General features: G+C 45.3%; 1 protein-coding gene across 4 annotated transcripts in view; it reads left to right on the plus strand.

Annotated features, from left to right (window-relative positions):
* Window positions 1-4610: 4610 nt before the first annotated feature.
* Window positions 4611-21044, plus strand: part of LOC134362941 (interleukin-1 receptor type 1-like) — an 86903-nt gene continuing 70469 nt past the window's right edge. For all 4 annotated transcript variants that reach the window (XM_063078374.1, XM_063078376.1, XM_063078372.1 and 1 more), the window contains exon 1: window positions 4611-4861. The gene's annotated coding sequence lies outside the window, so the exon portion shown is untranslated. The remainder of the gene's footprint in view (window positions 4862-21044) is intronic.

Here is a 21044-nt window from a genome sequence, read left to right on the forward strand (position 1 = left end):
TTCTCCTTTCCTGCATCCATGGCCTGCAGGGATATTACCAGGATCCACCTGCAAACCGTCTGCTTCCTATTGCCAATGCTCACTTTATAATTTTTCTGGCTTCAAGATCCCAGTTCTGCTTCCTAACCTTGATTTTACTTTTCTAGGAAAATGTATTTGTTCCTATCTACTCTCTCCTCTTTCCTGCATTTCTCTGCTCTGGACTCTCCACAACCTAAATGTGAGATGATCATGTCTACACTCAGCCTGGATGCCTCTTTCCTAGGAGGACAGGTCAGCTACACACACGTGAGCCAGGATGCAACCAGGTGCCAAGCCAAGGCTTTTCACTAAAGCCCACTCTTCAGATTGACCCGTTTATCACAGATTATGGGCATTTATGAATGTACCCAACTCTACTAGCCACATTCTTCATTTTGCTTACAAGGCAGATATTTGCAAATGCTTTCATGATATCCTGATTCACAAAGTCCACAGTGTTCTGCCTAATCTTCCCATCTAAAAACTCAGTCAAGCAAAAGATTAAATGAGCTTTGCCAGACTTGGCTTGCTCTTGGTCAGTTCATGCTTGCTTTCAGCAATCACAGCTTCATTAAGTGCTAAAAGATGATCCTGTAAAAATTCATCCAGAATCTTTCCTGTTCCCTAATCTGTGCTTACAAAATCCTTCAAACCCAGTAAGGATGTGGAAGCTGTCTCTCTGGAGGGCTGGAGTATGCAGGAGGGGCATTCTCCTCAGAGGCTCGGTAGGAAGCTGGAAGACAATGCGGTTTGGTAGTCTGGGAGAGTCACGGAGATGATCCAAATTGTTTGTATGTCATTGCCTGGAACAGGAATGAAATCAACAGGCACGCAGTCAAGCCCCATTCTCCCAGGGCCTGACCACAAGGGTTACAAGGCGGCCATCAGTCATGGCGTAGCAATTTTTACAGTGCAAAGAGACAAAGGTTAAAATAACAGAATGTCTCACGGAAAGGCACTTTAGAAATTATTTTGATTTGCATTCCTGAAACATTAATGTACACACAAGTTACCTGGGGGTCTCAGTAAAGTGTAGATTCTGATTCAGTCGTTCTGGGGTGGGGCCTGAGATTCTGCATTTCTAACGTGTTCCTTGCTGATGCTCCTGGCCCAGGGGCCACACTTTGGGTGGCAAAAATTTAGACTATACTTTGTTTTTTTCAGATGCACACAAGTACACACATATTGTACATCCTTCTTCGTATTCTTTCTCATCAGTTGTGAGGTGTAGGAAACACATGAATTACAACCACATTAAAGGTATTCTTTAATGCAAATCAATAGTGAATGTGTGAACTTTTCCATAAAAATATTCTGGGAAGCTATCTACTCTCTGAGTTATTTCTGACCTTTTATGTATAAATACAGACACTCTGGAGCTCTGCAAAGACTGAATTACTGATAAAATTGTGTTATAGTTACAACTTCTGATAATTTGAATATTAAAAGCTCTAGGCTCCGCTCACTGAATGCTACGCTCCAGCATTCACAAAGACCCCTGGAGTTTTGGAGATTTGCCATGAACTTCTGGTACTGAATTTTTGTTGCCAACTATGTCTATTTGTTTTCTCTGAACTCTGAGTGAACTGAGAAGCTGACAAGACCCAGGCACTCCGGAGAGCACGTGTGTGTGTGTTCACACGTGTTAACTAACTAAACAGGAAGGATTCCAGGCACTTTCTCCTCATTGAGAAGTTGGAAAGAGGAAGAGAGAAGAAATTGTCTGGAGTGGAACGAACAGGCAAGAAAAATCATCAAAATAAAATCCATCCTCTCCGTTGTTCAGGAAAGATAATAACCTCAACTGATTAAAGGAAAATCGAAGTAACAAACTCCTGTTTCGGTGCAGACACCTGCGGTGGGTTAAGCCTGTCGGGTTCCTCCACGGCCTGCCTGTCTCCGAGAGGATTCTCTCTCTCTCTCTCTCTTTCTCTTTCTTTCTCTCTCTCTCGGATTCTCTCTCTCTCTCTCTCTCTCGGATTCTCTCTCTCTCTCTCTCTCGGATTCTCTCTCTCTCTCCTCTTTCTCTCTCTCTCTTTCTCTCTCTCTCTCTCTCTCTCTCTCTCTCTCTCTCTCTCTCTAGGGGCCTGGACGGGGGCTTGGCCCCAGTGGGAGGCCAGACGCATCTCCTGAGGAAGCCCCTGGCCAGCAGTCCTGGAAGACAGGGGTGTCTCAGTGCACCCCACCCCTGCCTGGGGGCTACAAGGAGGCGTCCGTCTGAAAGCTGCAGGCCACCCCAGGCAGCTTCTCCTCTCCCCTCGCCGGCACCTTCAGGTCCCCATCACAGCCTCCCTGTGGGCTTTCTCTCTTTCTTTATAGGACGAATGATCAAAAGAGGGTAAAAGAAAAGGAGGAGGAAGGGGAGGGAAGAGGGAAGGAAGGAGCTGGAGGAGGACAGGGAGGAGCACGAGGAGGAGGAGGACAGGGAGGAGCTGGAGGAGGAGGACAGGGAGGAGCCGGAGGAGGAGGAGGACAGGGAGGAGCCAGAGGAGGAGGACAGGGAGGAGCCAGAGGCCGCTGCTGCCCAGAGGAAAGTAGGTCAGACCCCTTCCTCTGTGCTTCCCGTCCCTCGGGTTCTCCTGTTGCCATTGACCTCTGCTGTGGGTGTCAGGATGCTTTTGGCTGCAGATCATTGAAAACCTGACTTGACTGTCCTGGTTTAAAAAAATAGAAAGAATTTATTGGCTTCCATCCCTGAGCAGTCCAGAGGTAATATGGGTTGGAACACTTTCTAGAACTTTCTCTATAGCTCTCTGGAAGCCCCTCCCTTGGGTGTGTCTTCATCCTCAAGCTTGTTTCCCTCCTTGTGTTAAGAAGGGTGCTGAGAGCAGCTCTTTTGAGGGGCTGGATCCCCTCCACTGTCGAGCATGAGCCCTAAGTCTTGCTCTGACTGGACTGGCCCTGAGCCCATCACGATGGCCAGGAGGATGCCATGTGCAGACGGGCTTTGCCCTGGGCATTGCCATCCCTTGGTCTCGTTAGAGAGGAGAGCACGGTTACCCCAGCTGGCTCAGAGCAGGGGGCAGCCCTGGAGCTGGGGTAGAGTCAGTCCCAGCCCAGCTTCATGGCTGCTCTGCGCTGGAGGAAGGGCGGACGGTCCGCCCAACCTTTGAGAGTCTTCTCAGGTGTTTCAGTGACGTTCTGGCTTCAGCACTGTGTCGATTCTCCAGGTGGCCTAGACCTGAACGTTCACATTCTAGATAGGTTAAGAATGTCAGCAAAACCATGACAGGAAAGTGGCCTTGAACCTCAAGACCACTCTGCTTATTGTTAATGTTGGAAACCCTGTCCATGGCTAAATTGGAACATGAGCTTTCTCCATTAAAGCTCATTAACCTGCCAGTTAATCATGGCTGCTTGCTAATTGCCTAGAACAGGAAAGCAATCCAGGTCACCTCTGGAAAGGATACGAAGCAGTGGGAGGCCACGGCTGCTAGGAACTTGCACGGTTCCTGAGTAGATAAGCCCCGTTCCCAAACAAAGTGCACTGGGTCCTAGAGAACATCGGGACCACCCGGGCTCCGTCCCCGCCTGGCTAGCAGATCTGGGGGAAGGTACTTAATCAGTTTCCTCATCTGTAAAAAGGATTCTAAAAAATTTTCAATGTCCTGGAAGAATGTCCAGCACCTGTAAGTGCCCTCTCACTATCTCCACTACCATCACAGAGAGAAGGCGAAGGTTCAGCAGCGACCGTCACCCCAGGGTGCAGGGGGGCATGTGATCAAGTGAATGGGGATGAGGACGGGAGGATGGGAGCGGGGCAGGCAGGAGGTGGCGCGGCGAAGGTTCAGCAGCGACAGTCACCCCAGGGTGCAGGGGGGCATGTGATCAAGTGAACGGGGATGAGGACGGGAGGATGGGAGCGGGGCAGGCAGGAGGTGGCGCGTGGTGGATCAGGAGGGATGGGGCAGAAGAGGGGCTGCCGAGTGCTGAGTGCAAAGGGCCACGGAGGCCCATCCAGATCGTGCACAGGGTTCTTGGGAAGAGTAGTGGGAACAGCACTGGGCAGATGTGCTTGGCAGGTGACCCGGGACCTAGAATGCCACAGGAGGAGGCTTGGCCATCTTCTTCCCCATGGTGCAGGTTTCTCAGCAGTACTGTGACAGGCTGGATTCTGTGTTACACTGACAGTGCTCATCCGAATGCTGGGCACAGCGGGGACTCCTAGAGAAATAGGGGCAGTGACCTGGCAGCGCCATCTCTCGTGGGTGGATCAGGCTGCATGAGTGGGTGCCGGAGGCTGGAGCATGAGCAGAACTACGACACCACCAGATTGCTCTAAGAAGGACTGGGAGGCTGGCAGAGAGGTAGGGGCACGAGCCCTCGTCCTGGCCCTGGCTGGTCAAGCCTCTGAGATGGCAACACTGTCACAGCCCGGCGCAGGCTTAACTCGCAGTCATCTGAGGAGAGAGAGGCAGCTTGTGACACACTAGAGGTTAACGTGCAGAGGGGGCGTTGGTGTTTCGCAAGCGCTTGGCACGTTGGCTAAATGATTCTGGCTGTCTGCCCGGCTCTGAGTTTCCTGTTCCTAGTTCCCCAGATGTGTCACTGCAGAGGGATTAAAGCCCTAACAGTCTGACACAGGCGTCCCCAAGAGCCCACTTTCTCCCGCGCCTGAGCCTTCTCACCCGCTGGGTTGTCTGACAAGATGTGAGCTGTCACTCGTGTGGTGGAAAAGGAAGACAGAATGAGCAGCTGTATCCCGGCCTGACTCCGAGACGCACTTCATGTCTAATAACCAGCAGCAGCTCAGCAGCTTCATTCGGGGGAAGAAACCCTGAGAGTTAGAAGCTCCGAGGAGGCCCCGTTCCCACGTGTCCCCGGGGGAGGAACAGACACGGTAAGATGATTAATCACACTTTGGGGTTCTTGTTTTTCCTCCTTTTCCAGGTTTACTTACACATTGGTGAGGTATTTAAGAGGGACAAATGGGATCTGATAAAAGATATGTTGTTTGTTGAAACAGGATTTTAAGAATTTCTTGGAGTTATGTGCCTCTGTAGGCACATTTAACCTTAAGATGTGTGTGCGAGACAGATTGAGAGCTCACCTGTGACTACCCGTGTTTCATTCTATGGACAAGTAATGATGAAATATATGAGAAATATATTGTATAACTGTGTTCTACTTAGAAGCCATAAAAAGTTATGCGATGTTGGGTAAGATGTGAGGTTTGTGAAGTGAAAGGCACTGTAAATGAATTCCCTTTGTAATGTTGTTTTTGATGTTAGAATTGAGTTATTTTATCACTTTCCATTAAGCTTCTACAGTTTCAGACGGTCATAACCTCACCCAATGTTTGATTAAAGACATTGCGTTATTATTAACAGGCTTCCACTGGTTGCATTTAAAGTTATAATACATTGTATTGGCAAGACTTGCATATGCTTCCTTTAGTAAGGGCTTAAAATATAACCTTAAAAACATGAGCACTTTTCCCCCAAGGGCTTTGCAAATGTTACACCTCTGGCCACAGAGAAGATACGCACTCCGAGAGGGCTTGTTAACGATGCCCTGTATTTCTCATTGAACACCCCTGACCTCCATAATTCTTATCAATAGTGTTGTTGTGGGAAGGAATAAGAAAATGGGACATAAACTGAAAAATTAAAGAAAGGAAATAATAAAACAAAAAGGAGAACAAAATGAGGTTTAGCATTCAACTCAATTCAGTTTATAACTCCTTACTGCTCTTATACAAAACGCTAGTTGGTAGCGTGTTTGGGAGGGTGTGAAGAGCTGGACGGTGGGAAGGATGCTTCGGCAGGTGCAGCCAGTGGCCACCTGGAGTGGACGGTCACAACATTCACCCCGGAGGCTCCTGGAGAGCAGTAATGTGCTGCTAGGTGCCGAGGGTTTGTGTTCACTGTGAATGGGTTGATCTGTTGGGAAAAGGAAGAAGACGAGGTTGCCCACAAAGATCTGGGAGCACCTACTGAGTTGAATTTGATTTTCTTAATAGTGACGATGAGTTTTCAAAAATTCCCATGGCCTTTCTGAACATAAGATTTAGTTGTTAAACTTTGAACCCACAAACCCTATTGGGTACAAGCCTGTTAGTTTACTTAGGAGAAAAACCTGATAGGCATGATCGAGAAGTGGTGAAGATCCACTTCTAAACTATGTCCTTTAAAAATCTACACCCACAGCTCATGCTGATTGTCAAAATAAAATTTTAAAAAGAATACATGTAGATAATTTTAAAAGATGAAAAATAAAAGCCTATCACTGGAAGATAAACACTATTAACATGCTGGTGGGTGTATTTTCCTCTGAATGCATTTACCTTTTGAAGAAACACAGTCATGCTGTGCATGCTATTATATTACCTGCTTTTACCTCTCAGCAATACATTGTGAGCATCTTGCCATGGCAATGAATTTCCTTTTACAAAAGCTCTTCAATCACATTGCATAGATATTTATTACATCCCAGTGGCAGATACTTGATTGTTTTCTTTTCCTTTATTAACAATACTAAAACTAACATTCTTGCAGCTAAACCTTTGCATGTCTTCATAAGTATTTCCTTGGGATAAATTTCCAGAGTTGGAATTATGGGGTCAAAGGGCATGGACATTTTTACAGCTCTTCATCCCTGTAGGTAAATTAATCCTAGGAAAGTGCCATTAATTAATATGCCCAGCAGCACCATATAAATACTGTTTTCCAGCACGCTCTCACCAGAATCAGGTTTTACCATTTTTTGTTGTTGTTGTTAAAAGTGTGCTAATCTGATCATTACAGAAACTATTTTTTTCATCTTGATTCACCTTCAGGAAACTCTTTGTAAAGCCTTCTACTTTCCTGTTCTTTTGGGGTTCAGCTTGTCATCTTTTTTGATTACTCATTTCCAAAGCAATCACCTCTTACAGTAATTTCTGCCAACCTAATTTCTGAGGACTTTGACCTCGTTTGACTCCTCTCAGAAAGTCTGCTGAGAGTGTGGGGGAATCAGATGCTTTTGCTCCGACTGTTACCGATTGAACAGCAGGGGCGAACCTCCGTCTTTATGATTCTGTCTCCCTCTTAGCTATGCAACTTAGAGAGGCCTGTCCTGTCCACCCCACAAGATTGTACTGGGAAAATAAAAAGATAAGAGAGAGGAAAGGTTTTTGAGTAGAAAAAAGTAGAAATGCAAAATGCTGTTATTATTTTTGTTGTTACTATAAAGTTTATACACAGTCTCACTTTCTGAAATATAGTTTCTGGAGAGAGCTGCATGCTGAAATTTTGACAATGTCTTCTAATTCTAAACTTGGAAAGTTGTGTGTGTGTGTGTGTGTGTGTGTGTGTGTGTATGTGTGTGCGCACATCTTTCATTCTTAGATTCAACAGCTGCGTCCTGCATGTCCCAGCCATGTGCTCAGACTTCAGATTAAGCCAGTCTTTCCCACTGCTTGTTCATGTCATTTGTGTCAGGACAACGTGCCATCCCCTTCCTATGGCACGGTCGGCATCTGCGTGCTTTGCTCAGGTCTTCAGTGGACTGAGAGCTCCTCAGAGACAGAGGCTGGTGTCTTGAGTTTCTTTCTCCAGGGCCTGGTTTGGTGTCTGACCCCCAGTGGCATCTCAGCAGATATTTCTGTAGAGAAAGAAATATTCCAAAATGGAATCACAAAAGATTTAAGAAATCAACCCAAAGGGAGCCTTTTTAGGGCAAATTGATTATTTGTTTCGTTTAGTTTGGGTGCATTTTGGTTTCTATTGAGTAAATCTTTAAAGCTCTTAGTAGATATGAAGCAAATGAGTGCAAGCCAATGGTAGAATCAGAAAAATGGAGACCACAGTCTTTGCACGTGCGAGTCTCATCTTGTGGATTGGCATAAACATGAAAAGCTTTAAGGTGGGGTAGATTTTCACTCTGACCCTGCTCAATGCTTGGCTGTAAAAACCTTAGGATAAATGGATGTTTAGCAATGGTCTGAGCTTCGTAGTGAAGAAAAATAATGACAGCTCATATGTGGTAGGGCACCTACTGTGTGTGAGACCTTGTTCTCAGTACCTCATGTATGAAGTCATCATTATTATCTTACTTTGCAGATTAGGAAACTCAGGCACAGAGAAGTGATTTGCCCAAAGTCACACCAGGAGTTAGTATAGAGCTGGGATTTATGATGCAGTCACACTCTGGAGCCCAGGGATTGGTGAGGGTAGGTCTGACTGCACTTTAGAGACAGTGACATGTGGTTTTAGGGCTGCTACTGATGTTTGTGCTGTTTACTTGGGTATATAGTTACCACGTATCAAGTCCCCCCAAGGAGCACGCACAGTTCTGGGTTCTTTACATATATTACCTCTAATCTTTCTCACAACCTTGCATGGTTGATATCATTATTCCGGCTCTAGGGCCAGACAGGCTGAGACTCTGAGCAGTCCAGTAAGTGGCCCCAAGCTGCCAGCCAGTGGAGGGACCCATCAGCTGAGCCCACACGCCACACCGGCCAGGGCAGTTGAGTGCGCATGCACTTGGTTCTTCCATCCAAAGCTGCTGAGGGTCCAGTTCTGCTGTATTTGGGGGAGTTCAGCCTGGAAACTCAGCCAAGTCAGGCCTTCCACCAAGTCAAAGATGGGGCTCAGCCTCAGCCTCTCTGAGTCTACTTGGGACAATGTAAAATGCAACCTGGATTCAATTTTCAGGACAGATCCTCCCTGGCAGGACCATTCAATTTATCACATCAACCTATTCATTATGGCTGTTAAAAATATATGGAGAGGGCCGAGCCTGTGGCGCACTCGGGAGAGTGTGGCGCTGGGAGTGCAGCGACGCTCCCACCGCGGGTTCGGATCCTATATAGGAGTGGCCGGTGCACTCACTGGCTGAGTGCCGGTCACGAAAAAGACAAAAAAAAAAAAAAAATATATATATATATATATATATATGGAGACATTTTCCTTATATGTCATACACATTGAGTCCCCGTAATCTGCATCAGGAAGTCCAGGGAATGTCTCCAGGAGGCTGGGATGGAGCCCGGTGAGTGCTAGCATAGGAGTGGAGGCCAGCTCCGTTCTCTGCTGGGCAGCTTCTCTTTGCTTAGCTATTCCAGTTGTAAAATGAGGACAAGAATATAATTTAAAATGGAATTTTACTTATCGTTTGGTTAAACTTTTCCGTCAGATTTTGGAATTTTTTAATTTGGGGGGTAGATGACACTTGGTTTACCTTTGACTAGATAATGCAATTTAAAAGGTTGTTTAGTGAAGTCTCCCTCTCTTCTCTGTCCCTCTTTCTTACCAATAGTTAACTCTTGTTAGTAGCTTCTTGTATTTCTTTCCACCTCTTTCACAGTAATGATGTACACTGTTCCGTACCTTGTTCCATGTCTGCATCTAATAGCTGTATTTCTGATTCTTGGTGAGCATTTAGATTGTTTGCAGTCTTATGCTAATTGCAACCATTGTTGCAATGAATAATGGTGCACTGATGTCATTTTGCAGAAGTGCAAGTAAGTGTACCTTTTAGCTAAATTCCTGAAAGTGGAATTGACAGGTCAAAGACTATGTGCATTTGAGATTTTGATATATATTTCAAAATTGCCCACTCACTCCCTACCAGATTATCTCAAATAACATCCTTGCCAGGAATGTTTGAGAAAATGTTTCCCTGAATGCTGGTTAACACCATGTGCTAGCAAGCTGCTTTTTATTAAACTTTGGTAGTTCAAAGGGGAAAGAGGTGAATTCTGTGTTTGTAAAACCTTTCTATGACTGAGGTTGGGCACCTGTTCAGTTGGTTTAAAACCATGTGTGATCATAACTTTTATTCATCTAATGATTGTTTTTAAGTTCTTGCTGTGTGTCCAGCATGGGATGCCTGGTGTGTGAAGGGGGCCTGGCCACTCCCTGCAAAGAATGCATGAAATCACCAGGCAGCTGCATGCATGGGCATGTGGTGATAAGCATGAGGAAAGAGACCAGTGGGCTGCTGAGACAGTGACAAAGAAGCTGAGCCCCGAGGGATGTTGGCCTGGCCATCGGGACTCCTCGGGGCAAAAGGATGAGGTCTGAGGCCTGCGAAGGAGCTGGGCAAAGGGCACAGCAGAAGACATGCCCTGCTGGAGGAGCAGAAAGAAAGTCTATATATGGCTGGTGAAGGGAGTGGGAGGGAGATGCCATGTGAGCTGGAGACAGGCAGAGGCTAGATCGTGGTGGGCATTTGGGGTTGGGATAAGGAGTTTGGATTTTCTTGTGAGTTTCAGGTAAGCTTTGGTCATGGGCTGGGAAGAGGGTGCTGGAGTCTGTAAACTCTTACCTTGTAGACTATAAATGCTCACCTTGATGATATCAGGAAAGCTTGGTTCCTGTGCACAAGCACCTGATGAATTTTACTGATTTGCCACAAGAGATCATGACAGGGGTGACAGTCGGTACAAGGCTGGCACCTGGGACACTGCATCTCTTGCCCAGGCCTGTCTTCAGTGTGAGACAAGTGATAAAAGCTTTGTTTAAATATAGCCAGGAAGACAACTTACAAAAATACATTCTTCCTTTCTCCAAAATATAACTCAGTTTACCAAGGTGAGCTCATTCATCATCTCATGCATTACTAAATTGACTGATCATCTGGACAGATTATTACTGCATGTCTGGTCCATGCTAAACCCTGTGCTAGGTGCCGCGATGGTGAGAGGAAGAGGAGGTGGAAAGGAAATACAAAGATGAAGAAAATTCAGAATAGTTGCAAGACAGAATCAAATATTGACAATCAAAAGGAAGGCAGGAAGGGACAGCGAAGATGGCCCAACCACCTCTGGGTTCCAGATAAGAACTCTGGCCTTCCAGAGTGGGCCACTGGTACATCTGCCTTGGGGCATGCTTGGTGCTGGGGAGTTCTCCAGGCCCAGGGCAGGGCTGCAAGTGGAGCTTCTCTGACATCCTTTTCTACAGGAGTAAGTTGGGTTATTGCTCTAACATCAGAGGTGAAGAATCGAGAGCTTTCCTCAGGACTACTGAGTGGACAAAGGGTGGAGCTGGGACCACACCCCCTGCCCCTGCATGCTGAGACCTCAGCCCCTGCATTCCATAACAGAACAAAACTCCTAGTAAGCCCTGCCATCTGCGGAAGGTGAGCAGAGGGTTTCTCTCCATGTGCATCGTCTGGTTCCATTACTACTTTGCTTATGAGTCTGGAGTGTTGGCAGGGCCCTGTAGAAGGGGTGTGGACTTGACCACAGCCTTAGGTTCCAGATGGCTCTAAGCCCAGAGATGCTTCCATCTTGTGAAGAAATATTGGGGACTGAGGCAAAATATAGGAGACACAGGCCTGTCTAAGGCAAAACTGTCATAAATGGTCATTTGTGTCCAGAGAAGAGAGGGGTGAAAGCGTGTGTGTGCATGTGGTGGGGTGGTGTTTGGGATGAAGGTTTCAGGAACTGCAGGCCCTGAGGAGGTGCTACTGGATCAGGTGCCCATGGAAGCAGGAACATCTGCGTGGGACATGGGAAGACTGCAAGGTCAGCTAACACTTCAGCCAGCTTCCCCTGCTGGTCCCGGGACAGGAGGGCGGGGCCTGCTTCTGAGAAGAAGGGACTTTGCAGGTGAATTGCAGGTGCTCAGCCAAGACGGAATCTCCCCAGTCAGACTCATCGTGGCCTGAGGCTGTCAAGTGATAATGCCGGATAGAAGAGGCAGCAAAAAGAATGTTTACAAAAGAAAAGCCCAGAAACATATTTATAAAACTTGAAATATGTCTGTGCTAATTACAATCAAAATAAATATTTTAGGATTCAGAGATTTTAGGCTTTTAGTTTTTCCTTATCTGTGTGCAATGGACTAAAAGTGTGTGTCCCCCCAAAACTCATATGTTGAAACCCTAATCCCAGTAATGGTGTTAGGAGGTGAGTTCTTTGGGAGGTAATTAGGTTACAGGGTGGAGTCCCCATGAATGAGATTAGAGCCCCTGCAGGAAGAGGTCAGACAGCTAGCCAGCCCTCTTATAGCCATGCGAGGACACAATGAGACATCAGCTGACCACAGCCAGGAAGCAGTTGGCACCTTGATCTTAAGACTTCCAGCCTCTAGAACTGTGAGGAATAAAAGTTTGTTGTTGAAGCCACCCCATCTATGGTGATTTGTTATAGCAGCCCGAGCTAAGACACTGTTCAATCAACCCATGACAATGGTGTGGCAGCTTTAAAGACTGAAATTTCATTAAGGATTTAGCAAGTTTATATCTGCATGTTCCCTGAATCGATGACTAATGGTGACATTACTGTAGACCCGGGTGATGGCACAGTGTGTCCTTGTGGAAGTTTGTGTTCTTTTTTCATTTGAAGGGAAATTATTAGATGTGAACATGCTTATAAGTTATCCCCCGTCTTTTTCTAAAGATGCTGAGCCTAGCCGATGAGTCCCTTCTTGTCTGAGCTCTTGATGACTGGAGCTGCTCAGTCACTTACACCAATTATATATTCCAAAATGGGCCACAAAACCCACGTGTTCCAAAGCCATGATTATGTCCCCCAAAGGTTGATGTGGCTTCGCTGACTCCATTTCCAGACTTAGTGAGAGGGTGGAATTTGACTGGAGATCCTGGAGCAACTATTCTTAGACTTTTTATGGCCTGCGATTTTATTTGGTGGCCCCTTGACCTCCCCTGCGTGCTCTAGGCTGACGAGAGCTGTCGGATCTTGGAGGCTGCAGCGACAGCACTCAGCCTCCTGCCCAGGCACCACCTCACCAGGCAGCTCAGGAATGAACCAGAGCCGGCATTCGCTCATCTCCCCCCTGTGATGCCTGCGAGCTTTTCAGACATTACCTGTGTTCCCTACACAGGTTTTGTATTTTCAGTTTGAATCTAAGGAAACAGGCTTAGAGATGTAGGTGAGTTTCTTCAGGTCGTAGCAAATAAATAACAGAATCAGGATTTGAACCATGGGTCTGTTGGACTCTCAAACCTCTTTCCATGCCATTAAGCTGAAATGAAAAGGGGACCTGAGGAAGGGAAGCACTAGTTTACGGAATGCAGTCATCCCTCAGCATCCTTGGGGGATGGATCTGTTACCACAGATACCAAAATCTGGTTTGCTCATGTTCTTGATACAAAATGGCATAGTATTTGCTTTTAACCCATGCACATCCTCATGTGTACTTTAAATCATCTCTAGATTACTTATAATACCTAATACAATGTAAATGCTGGGTAAATAGTTGTTATGCTTTATCATTTAGGAAATAATGACAAAAAAAGAAGACTGTACATGTTCAGTATGGACAATTGAAATATTTTAAATCTGCAATTGGTTGAATCCAGGGATATGGAACCCACAGATATAGAGGGCCAACTAAGTTCTTTTGGGATGTTGTTGAAGTAGCCATATTTGTGCACTGAAGTGTTTTCACAGTCCATTCACACTAAGCACATGATTCAAGCTTCCTTCCACCTCTGAGAGGTACCGTCTGGATTGACACATCATCTGTAAGCTCATTTTTAAAAAAGGTATTATGTGCAAGTGTGATTTTCCTAGCCTCTGAAGTGGTCAGTGGATATTATTTAAGCCAAAATAAATACAAATGAAATATATGAGCATATGCCAAGAAAGTACAAACTCAAGTATGATAGGGACTTTGTAGATATTTCTCTGGAATGGTTAAACACACTCTGCCTGAAGTAGGTGGGAGAAATCTGGTTTCACAAATAGTATCATCCATCTGTTAGAGAATGATCTGTAAAACCATATGCTTCAGAGATTCACAAGATTTCTTTCTTGGAGGGAAAATATATGATTATGGTCAGCAGTAGTAGAATGTGTGCTGAAACCTGGTTGATTTAAAAAAATCTCATGTGAACTTGCCATGACTACTTCTTTGAATAAACTTCCCTCAAGGTTTAAGTGTTTCTCTAGGTTAAAGCAGTGGGTTCCTGAGCTGACTCACAGGGAGAAGGGAGGTTACACTTTTGCTATTGTGATAATGTGGGAAATTACACCCAGTATCACTCACTGTGCTTGAATACTTATCATCGACCTTAACTTCTGAGATTTATTTAACTGCAAGATCAGAACTCTCTAAATCTTTTTTTCCAAGTTGAAATAAAAAATATGGTAAGGTAATGTGACATAACATATAGAAACTAGGTTCACAGGAAAGTGAAAAACCCTGTGGGTTGGGGTGGAGGCAGGTACTTCCTTTAGTCTAGAACTTATGTCTAGATTGTAAAATATTGTTCTGGCCAAACCTGGTGTGTGCGAATAAGCCCCTGAAGTTGAACTCTTCCCTGCCTGGCCCTAGTCTTCCAGGTCACTGTAAAAAATGGGCATTGCTGCCTGAAGAACGCACTCAGTTACATGCAGACAGGACAGACTGCTGCTGAATATAATCACTCTCTGTTGTATAGGACAGGGGTTGTCCATCCTGGCTGCATATTGACTCACCTGGGGAGCCTTGAGAATGCTGATGCCTGGACCCCAGCCCCAGAAGTTCTGATGTGACAGGTCTGGGTTTTTCAAACTCCCCAGGTGGCTATACTGTGCAGTGGTTTGAGAACAATTGGCCCGGCAAGTAGACAGCCATTAAGTCAGCAAATTACTCAAGTAAACAAGACGCTGGCTAGACCAAGGCTGTCCAGGGTAATTGCCAAATGCTGCCTGCTGGGGAAATTTCAGTCTATTTCCCAGAAAGCCTTGTCCCTGGAAGTTATAAACGGCTCTCTACCTTGTACGTGTGCCTTCAATTTTCTTAGGCACCGTGGGCATAAGTAGTGTCAACACAGCCACTCTCATTCACTTGGCAAATATTTAAACAGCTGCCCTGCCCAAGCTACAGTCGGTCAGAGATAGCGCCTTGCCTTAAGCATCTTCACTGGGCAGCAGGGGCAGGAAGAACTCAAGCAACCCGGACTAGGGGTCACCAAGGGCCATCAGAGAGGGGAGATGGAGAATCACAAGGTTTCAGAGGAGAGGGTGATGGTTGCCTGTTTCCCCTAGATGGAAGGTGGGGGGTCCTAGAGCCCCCTCAGGAAGAAGTGCCACAGCATTGGGATGGGTCTTGAGGCATGAGGAGGGGGAGGAGGGGAGCTGGAGCTGGGCAGAGGAAACTGATGAGCACAGAAAGAGGGAGAGATGGGGAAACTCACAAGGACACTGATAGGTAATAAGCACCGATGCCTCGAGGGCACGCAGAGAGAACTGTTCAAAAAGGTACGGTCAAGGGAGATAGATGGAGGAAGGTCTGGAGCACTTGGCAGCATGATCTGGACGTTATTCCGGAGGCAGTGGGGCACCCTGCATGGCAGGTTTGACTTCCAAGGTTGAAGTAAAGGGCAAGTAGGGGCTTGCTCAGTGCTATTTATCTGGCTGATCTGGATTGTTTAGAAGAAAACTGTGTTTTGTGTTTTGTCTCACTGTCTGGCTTGGCAAGTGGAAGGGAAGTCCGTGTCAGCCACACAGTTGCAACACCCTCCGCTTTGCATTGACAAGGCAGGGGACCTGTGCTAGGGTAGCTCGGTCTTTCCCCTGGGCCGCTGTACTCATCTCTCTCCCTTTCTCTACCTTCTAACACTTTCTTTGTTCCTCTTCAACCACCCTTCTGAGAAAGAAGATTAACAACTTTTCTCTTCCCCCCACATAATCCTGGTGTCACAAGTAGTAACAGTGAAACCCTGAAGATAGCAGGGGAAAGCATTAGGAGGCTGGATGGTTAGCATGGTGTTTACTTAATTTTTGGCCACATTGACTATTAAGTAAATATGTTAACTCCTTTTTATGTTTTTTAAAATATGAAGATAAAATTTAAGGGTCAGCCAGTTTTTGGCGTAAATGGCTGACCTTGTACAGATGACATTTCTGGATTAATTTTATTGCATCTAAAGGCTCTTCAGTGTATTCTGAGAATTTTATTTTATTTATAAGAAAGCTGCTGGTGATTCAGCCTAGAGGAGAGAGATCAACTTCCCTATAGATGAGATCACTTTGTGTATGATTTTAAATGATCAAAATGTATTTATTGTGTTAGAAATGTTAGAGTATACAAAAAAAAAAAAAGAAGAAGGGTCAGCCATCTTCCTGAAAACTTCTCTTCCTCTTGAGTTTGCTTCTCCTGCCATTGGGGAAACAGGTGACATCACGTTGCAGACTTTCTGCTCTTGGCCCTCGCAGGTTCTTTGCAACCGAGCTGACGTTTTCCTAGATAAGCTTTGCATGGCTCTGTTCTCAGTTTGCTTCTTACTGTTTTCATGTTAATTCATAATTTCATTGTGATGTGTGCGTGACCAAGTTTGAAAGAATCTAATGATAAATGGGGAAGAAAAAAAATCACTTTTAAAAGTGCTTTTATTACACATGGATCTTAGATACATGGCTAAGTAAGAAAATAAAATATCTAAAGGTCTTAAAATTTTAACTTCTTGCTTAAAACTGGACAATATTGTTCCATATCTACATCTTTTCTCATCAAACCACATGTCCAATTTTAGATTAGGAAGACATCCTTACTCTACTCATGGTACACCTGAAACGGGAACGCCTTCTCCACCTATCTTTGGGGGACCAAATAACAAAATAAAGCACCTACTAAGTGCCACCTACCACAATAAGCACTTCTATATTCTCACCATCCTGCAAGGTGGGCCTTGTTGTCCCCATAAACAGAAGAGGAAACTGGAAAGAGTAGGGCCAGAGGCCACCTCAGGCCTCTCCCATCAATGATTTGTTGCTTAGCTGTCTCATTGATGTTGCAAAATAAAATGGATAAAGATATTACTGTTTAGTTACTTCCAACTTCTCTGATCATTAAACAGCTGCCAACTTTTCTCTTGGTATTTCTGTACTCAAAGAATCGATTTTGAATCTCCATCCTAACTTTCTTCTGGTGTGTTTCCTGATTGTTTATTTAGGTGAATCTCACCATGTTCCAAAGAGAACTTGAGGCAGTTTGTTGCTTGTTTAAATATGTCCAAGTCTGTATGTCCCTTTAAAGATGTGTAATATGGATTTCTCAGAAATGGTGTTTACATGTGTGGGAACACTGCTGGGCAGAAAACATTTATTCTGTCTGGTGTTTCTGGTACTTGAGTTTCAAGAGTTACCTTCATTTATTAAGATCTTGGAGAAGTACCAAAACTGCTACCTCCTGGGAATTTTCCATCAAAATTAGTCCTCTGGCATGGTGAAGAATGTGTTTGTAAAGTATCAATAAAAGAAATATATACATAGTGACACAATAAAAAATATACATTTGGTTCCTGGCACAGAGCTCCTAATTTCTTGGAATATCCTGGGTGATAGAATGTCTCTGTTCTAATGAGGTGACTCTGGGTGGCTCCTGGATGGGGCTGGTCACCAGAAAGACCAAAGGATTAGAAACTAGTCACTTTTGGTCCCACCGCCATCCTCTGCAAAGGAGAGAAGGGCTGGAGATTCAGTTAATAATTGATCATGCCCAAGTTATAAGCTCCATAAAAAGTCCTTGAACTATGGTGTATTAGTCCATTTTTGTAGCAATAACAGAATAACTGGAACTGGGTGATTTATAAGGAAAAACAACATTTATTGCTTACAGTTTCTGAGGCTGGGAAGTCCAAAGTCCATCTGGTGGTGGTGACAGTGACCCAGGGGTCTCATTTGCAAGATGGTGGAAGCAGAGAGAGGAGAGAGAGAGAGGGAGAGAGAGAGAGAGAGACAGACAGACAGACAGACAGACAGACAGACTCTCCTCTTCTTTTAAAGCCCTCAGAACCACGCCCCTGACCACCATTTTTAATCCATTCACTACTGCACGGTCCTACAATCCAATCACCTCTTCAAGGCTCCACCTTTCAATTAATATAACAAGATTTCCCACCCTCCTAACAATAATATTTGGGGCTAAGTTTCTAAAACTTGGGGGACACAAATCAAGCTTCAATGAGTTTTGGGGTGACATAATTCAATCCACTACATATGGGGTTTGGAAAGCTTCTGGGTTGCTGAACATGGGGAGAGTAGCCCACCCAGAGAAGGCATGGGAGAGCTGTTCCCACACACCTTCCCACACACCTTGCCTTATGTATCTCTTCAGCTGGCTTTTCATCTGTATCCTTTATATATCCTTTATTATATAATACCACAGTAAACATGTTTCTCTGAGTTCTGTGAGCCATCATAGCAAATTATCAAACCTGAGGAGGAGATTGCAGGAACCCTGATTTACAGCCGGTCGGTCAGAAGCGTAGGTGACAACATGACACTAGCAGTTGGTGTCTGAAGTCAGCGGCAGTCTTGTGGGACTGAGCCCTCACCTGTGAGGTCTGTGCTTACTCCAGTTAGAGTCAGAATTGAAGTGCATGGTGGGACACCCCGCTGGTGTCAGAGAATTGCCTTTTGGGGAAAAACATTTCTGCATACCCAGTCACAGAAGTGTGTTGACGGAGAGCACAGAAGAGGAAAAATAGTGTTTTTATCTATCTCAGAAAGTATTTCTGGATTGCTCAAAATAAACGTACAACTGTGCAAGGAGCAAAGAAAACATTTATGGGAGGGGAGTGGTAAACACTGGAACTTCATGCTGAAGTTAGGTGGTTTCTTTCTTTCAGTAATTCAAACATACTTACTTAGAACATAAGCCCCTTACTGCACTTCAAAAATATCCCACTGTCCATGGAGGGCTTTTCCTCTCAAAACACTCTGTATTCCTTTGTGAAATTGGGATATTTACTATGGAAATCAAATTATACTCCCTTTGGTCTCCTGAAAATTAGAAAATAACGTGCAGTCAGAAGTTTATTATTTTTAACTTAACTGCATAAGTTTGACTTCTGGAACCGAAGTTCCAATGATGATTTCGGAGTGCTATTGTGACATTCATGTAAGCACCACATTTTGGGAAAGATGTATGACACACCTGGTGCCCAATGGCTTTCTCAGCCTCGCAGGGATGCAGCGTGGAGCCTAAATGGAAATCACATAACAAGTCCAGACCATTAGCTCTTGGGTGCACAGATAGATTTTAGTTTATTTTATTATTTTCCAGCTTCATTGAGATAAAATTGACAAATTAAAATTGTATATATTAAGGTGTGCAACATGATAACTTGATGTCCATATACATGGTGGAATGATCACCACGACCAAGCTAATGAACACGTTCGTCACCTCACGTGGTGGCCTTTTCTGTGTGTGTGATGAGAACACTTAAGCTAACTCTCTTTATACAGCTGTATACAACACAGGACTGTTGTTGTACACAACTGTGTACAAAGGATTGTTCACTGTAGCCACCATGCTGTACATTTGGTCCTCAGGACTTAGTCATCTCACAACCGAAAATTTGTACCCTGTGACCAACATCTCCTGTTCTCCTCACCCCCACGCCCCACTCTGGTGACCACCACTGTCCTCTCTGTAAATCCTTCTCATGGTCATTAATCGCCTGTCAGAACGCTGCGGTGGCGCCTTTGGGAACTTGGTGGGCAAACGGTGTTATCCCGAAGTGGCTCAGTCCCAAAGCCTCCCCTGAGGTGTCAGAGCTGTCGTTTACTGCCTCAGTACGACTGACTCCCAGCGTTTCCTCCGGTACATCAGCCTGCAGCACCTCCAGTGGTCTCTGACGTGAAAGCGCCTCCGCAAGAATGAGGACGGGGAAGGGTCCAGGGTCCGATGGCCGGCCTCAACCCGCCCTGTCCTCTCACCAGGTTCTCGGCTCCACCACAGGAGAGAATCAAGAGTAGAGTCACAGGAGAAAGTGAGAACAAGTTTAATATAACAGAGAAGAACTGCAGGTTGCACAGAGACAGTGCAGCACGCTCCAGAGACTCAGCAGGGCCACACCAAGTTGAACACAAAAGTCAGTTCAGTACAGGCATCAAGTCTCACACAGAAGCAAGAAAAACACGCTTAAAGTTCAGTGCAGAGTGCAGGCTGGCTCGAGAGCGAGCGGCCTCTGGCTGAAAGTAAGTTTGGTACTAAGTAAAGCATACACACCTCAGCAAGCCAAGGGTGAGCCACGTCCAGGAAAGCGAGCAGCAGCCCTGCCTTCTGCTGGGATTTGGCTTTTATAGTTTCTCTGTCTAATGCATATTCAATTAAGGGGGTGGCTCCCAGTTAGGTAACATTTAGTCTTGCGCATACTCGGTCAGTCCCTTCCTGGAGCATGCTCAAGTGTCAGACCCTATCACATGTACCAGCATATTCAAGAATGTTCTGTGCTCTCCATTGAGCATGCCCAGCCATGGGATTTGCATAAGCCAGCCCTCTGTTGTCTTATTTTCCCGTCAGTGCTAAAAATAGGCCTAACTGGCAACAGAAACTTTCCTCCAGGAGAGAGCTCAGAGGAGGGGGCCGGAGACTTCAGAGAGTGGCTGGAAGCCCAGAGTCATGTCCTGAAACCTGAACCCAGGGAAACCCAGTACTTCCTGTATCATGAAGACTTTGACATGTGTGGTGAGTGAGTTCATGTACTGTGTGTGTGGTGTTTGTTGTGTGTATGTTTTATGTGTCTGTTGTGTGAATGTGTGTGTTTGAGTGTGTGTTGTGTTTGTTGTGTGTATTTTGTGTTTGTGGCCTTGTGTGTGTTGTGTATATGTCACACCAATGCCCAGTGCCTGGCATACATTTTACTAGATGCTCAGTAAGCAATTGCTACACAAATGGAAGGACATAATTCCTGCTCCCATGAAGCTCACTGTGTAAACGCACAGGTGGATTGTCAATCCTTGAGGGTAGGGTGTGTTTTGTGTTCGCTTTTCTGTCCTTCAGTGTTACACAGGGGGAGGCAACACCGGCATAAAGTGTAGGTGCTCAGATGGGAAATATATATTGTGGATCTAAACTCAGTTTCGGCCTCAAGCTCAGGCTTCCTGGAGCAGATACTTGCCTTTTTCCACATTCACCTTTTCACACACTATGTAGCTCCCTCCTTTATTATGTTCACCGTCTGTTGTCCGTCCACATTCACCTTCTCTCATGCTGTGAACTCCCTCCTTTATTATGTTCATCATTTGTCATCTGTCAACACCCTGTAAGCTCCATGTGGGTAGGGATTTTGTATAATATATTTCCAGATACACCTCAAGTACCTAGACCTGGTATGTAGTATGTGCTCAATCAA

Source organism: Cynocephalus volans, chromosome 14 (genome assembly GCF_027409185.1).
Source record: "Cynocephalus volans isolate mCynVol1 chromosome 14, mCynVol1.pri, whole genome shotgun sequence".
NCBI lineage: Eukaryota > Metazoa > Chordata > Mammalia > Dermoptera > Cynocephalidae > Cynocephalus > Cynocephalus volans.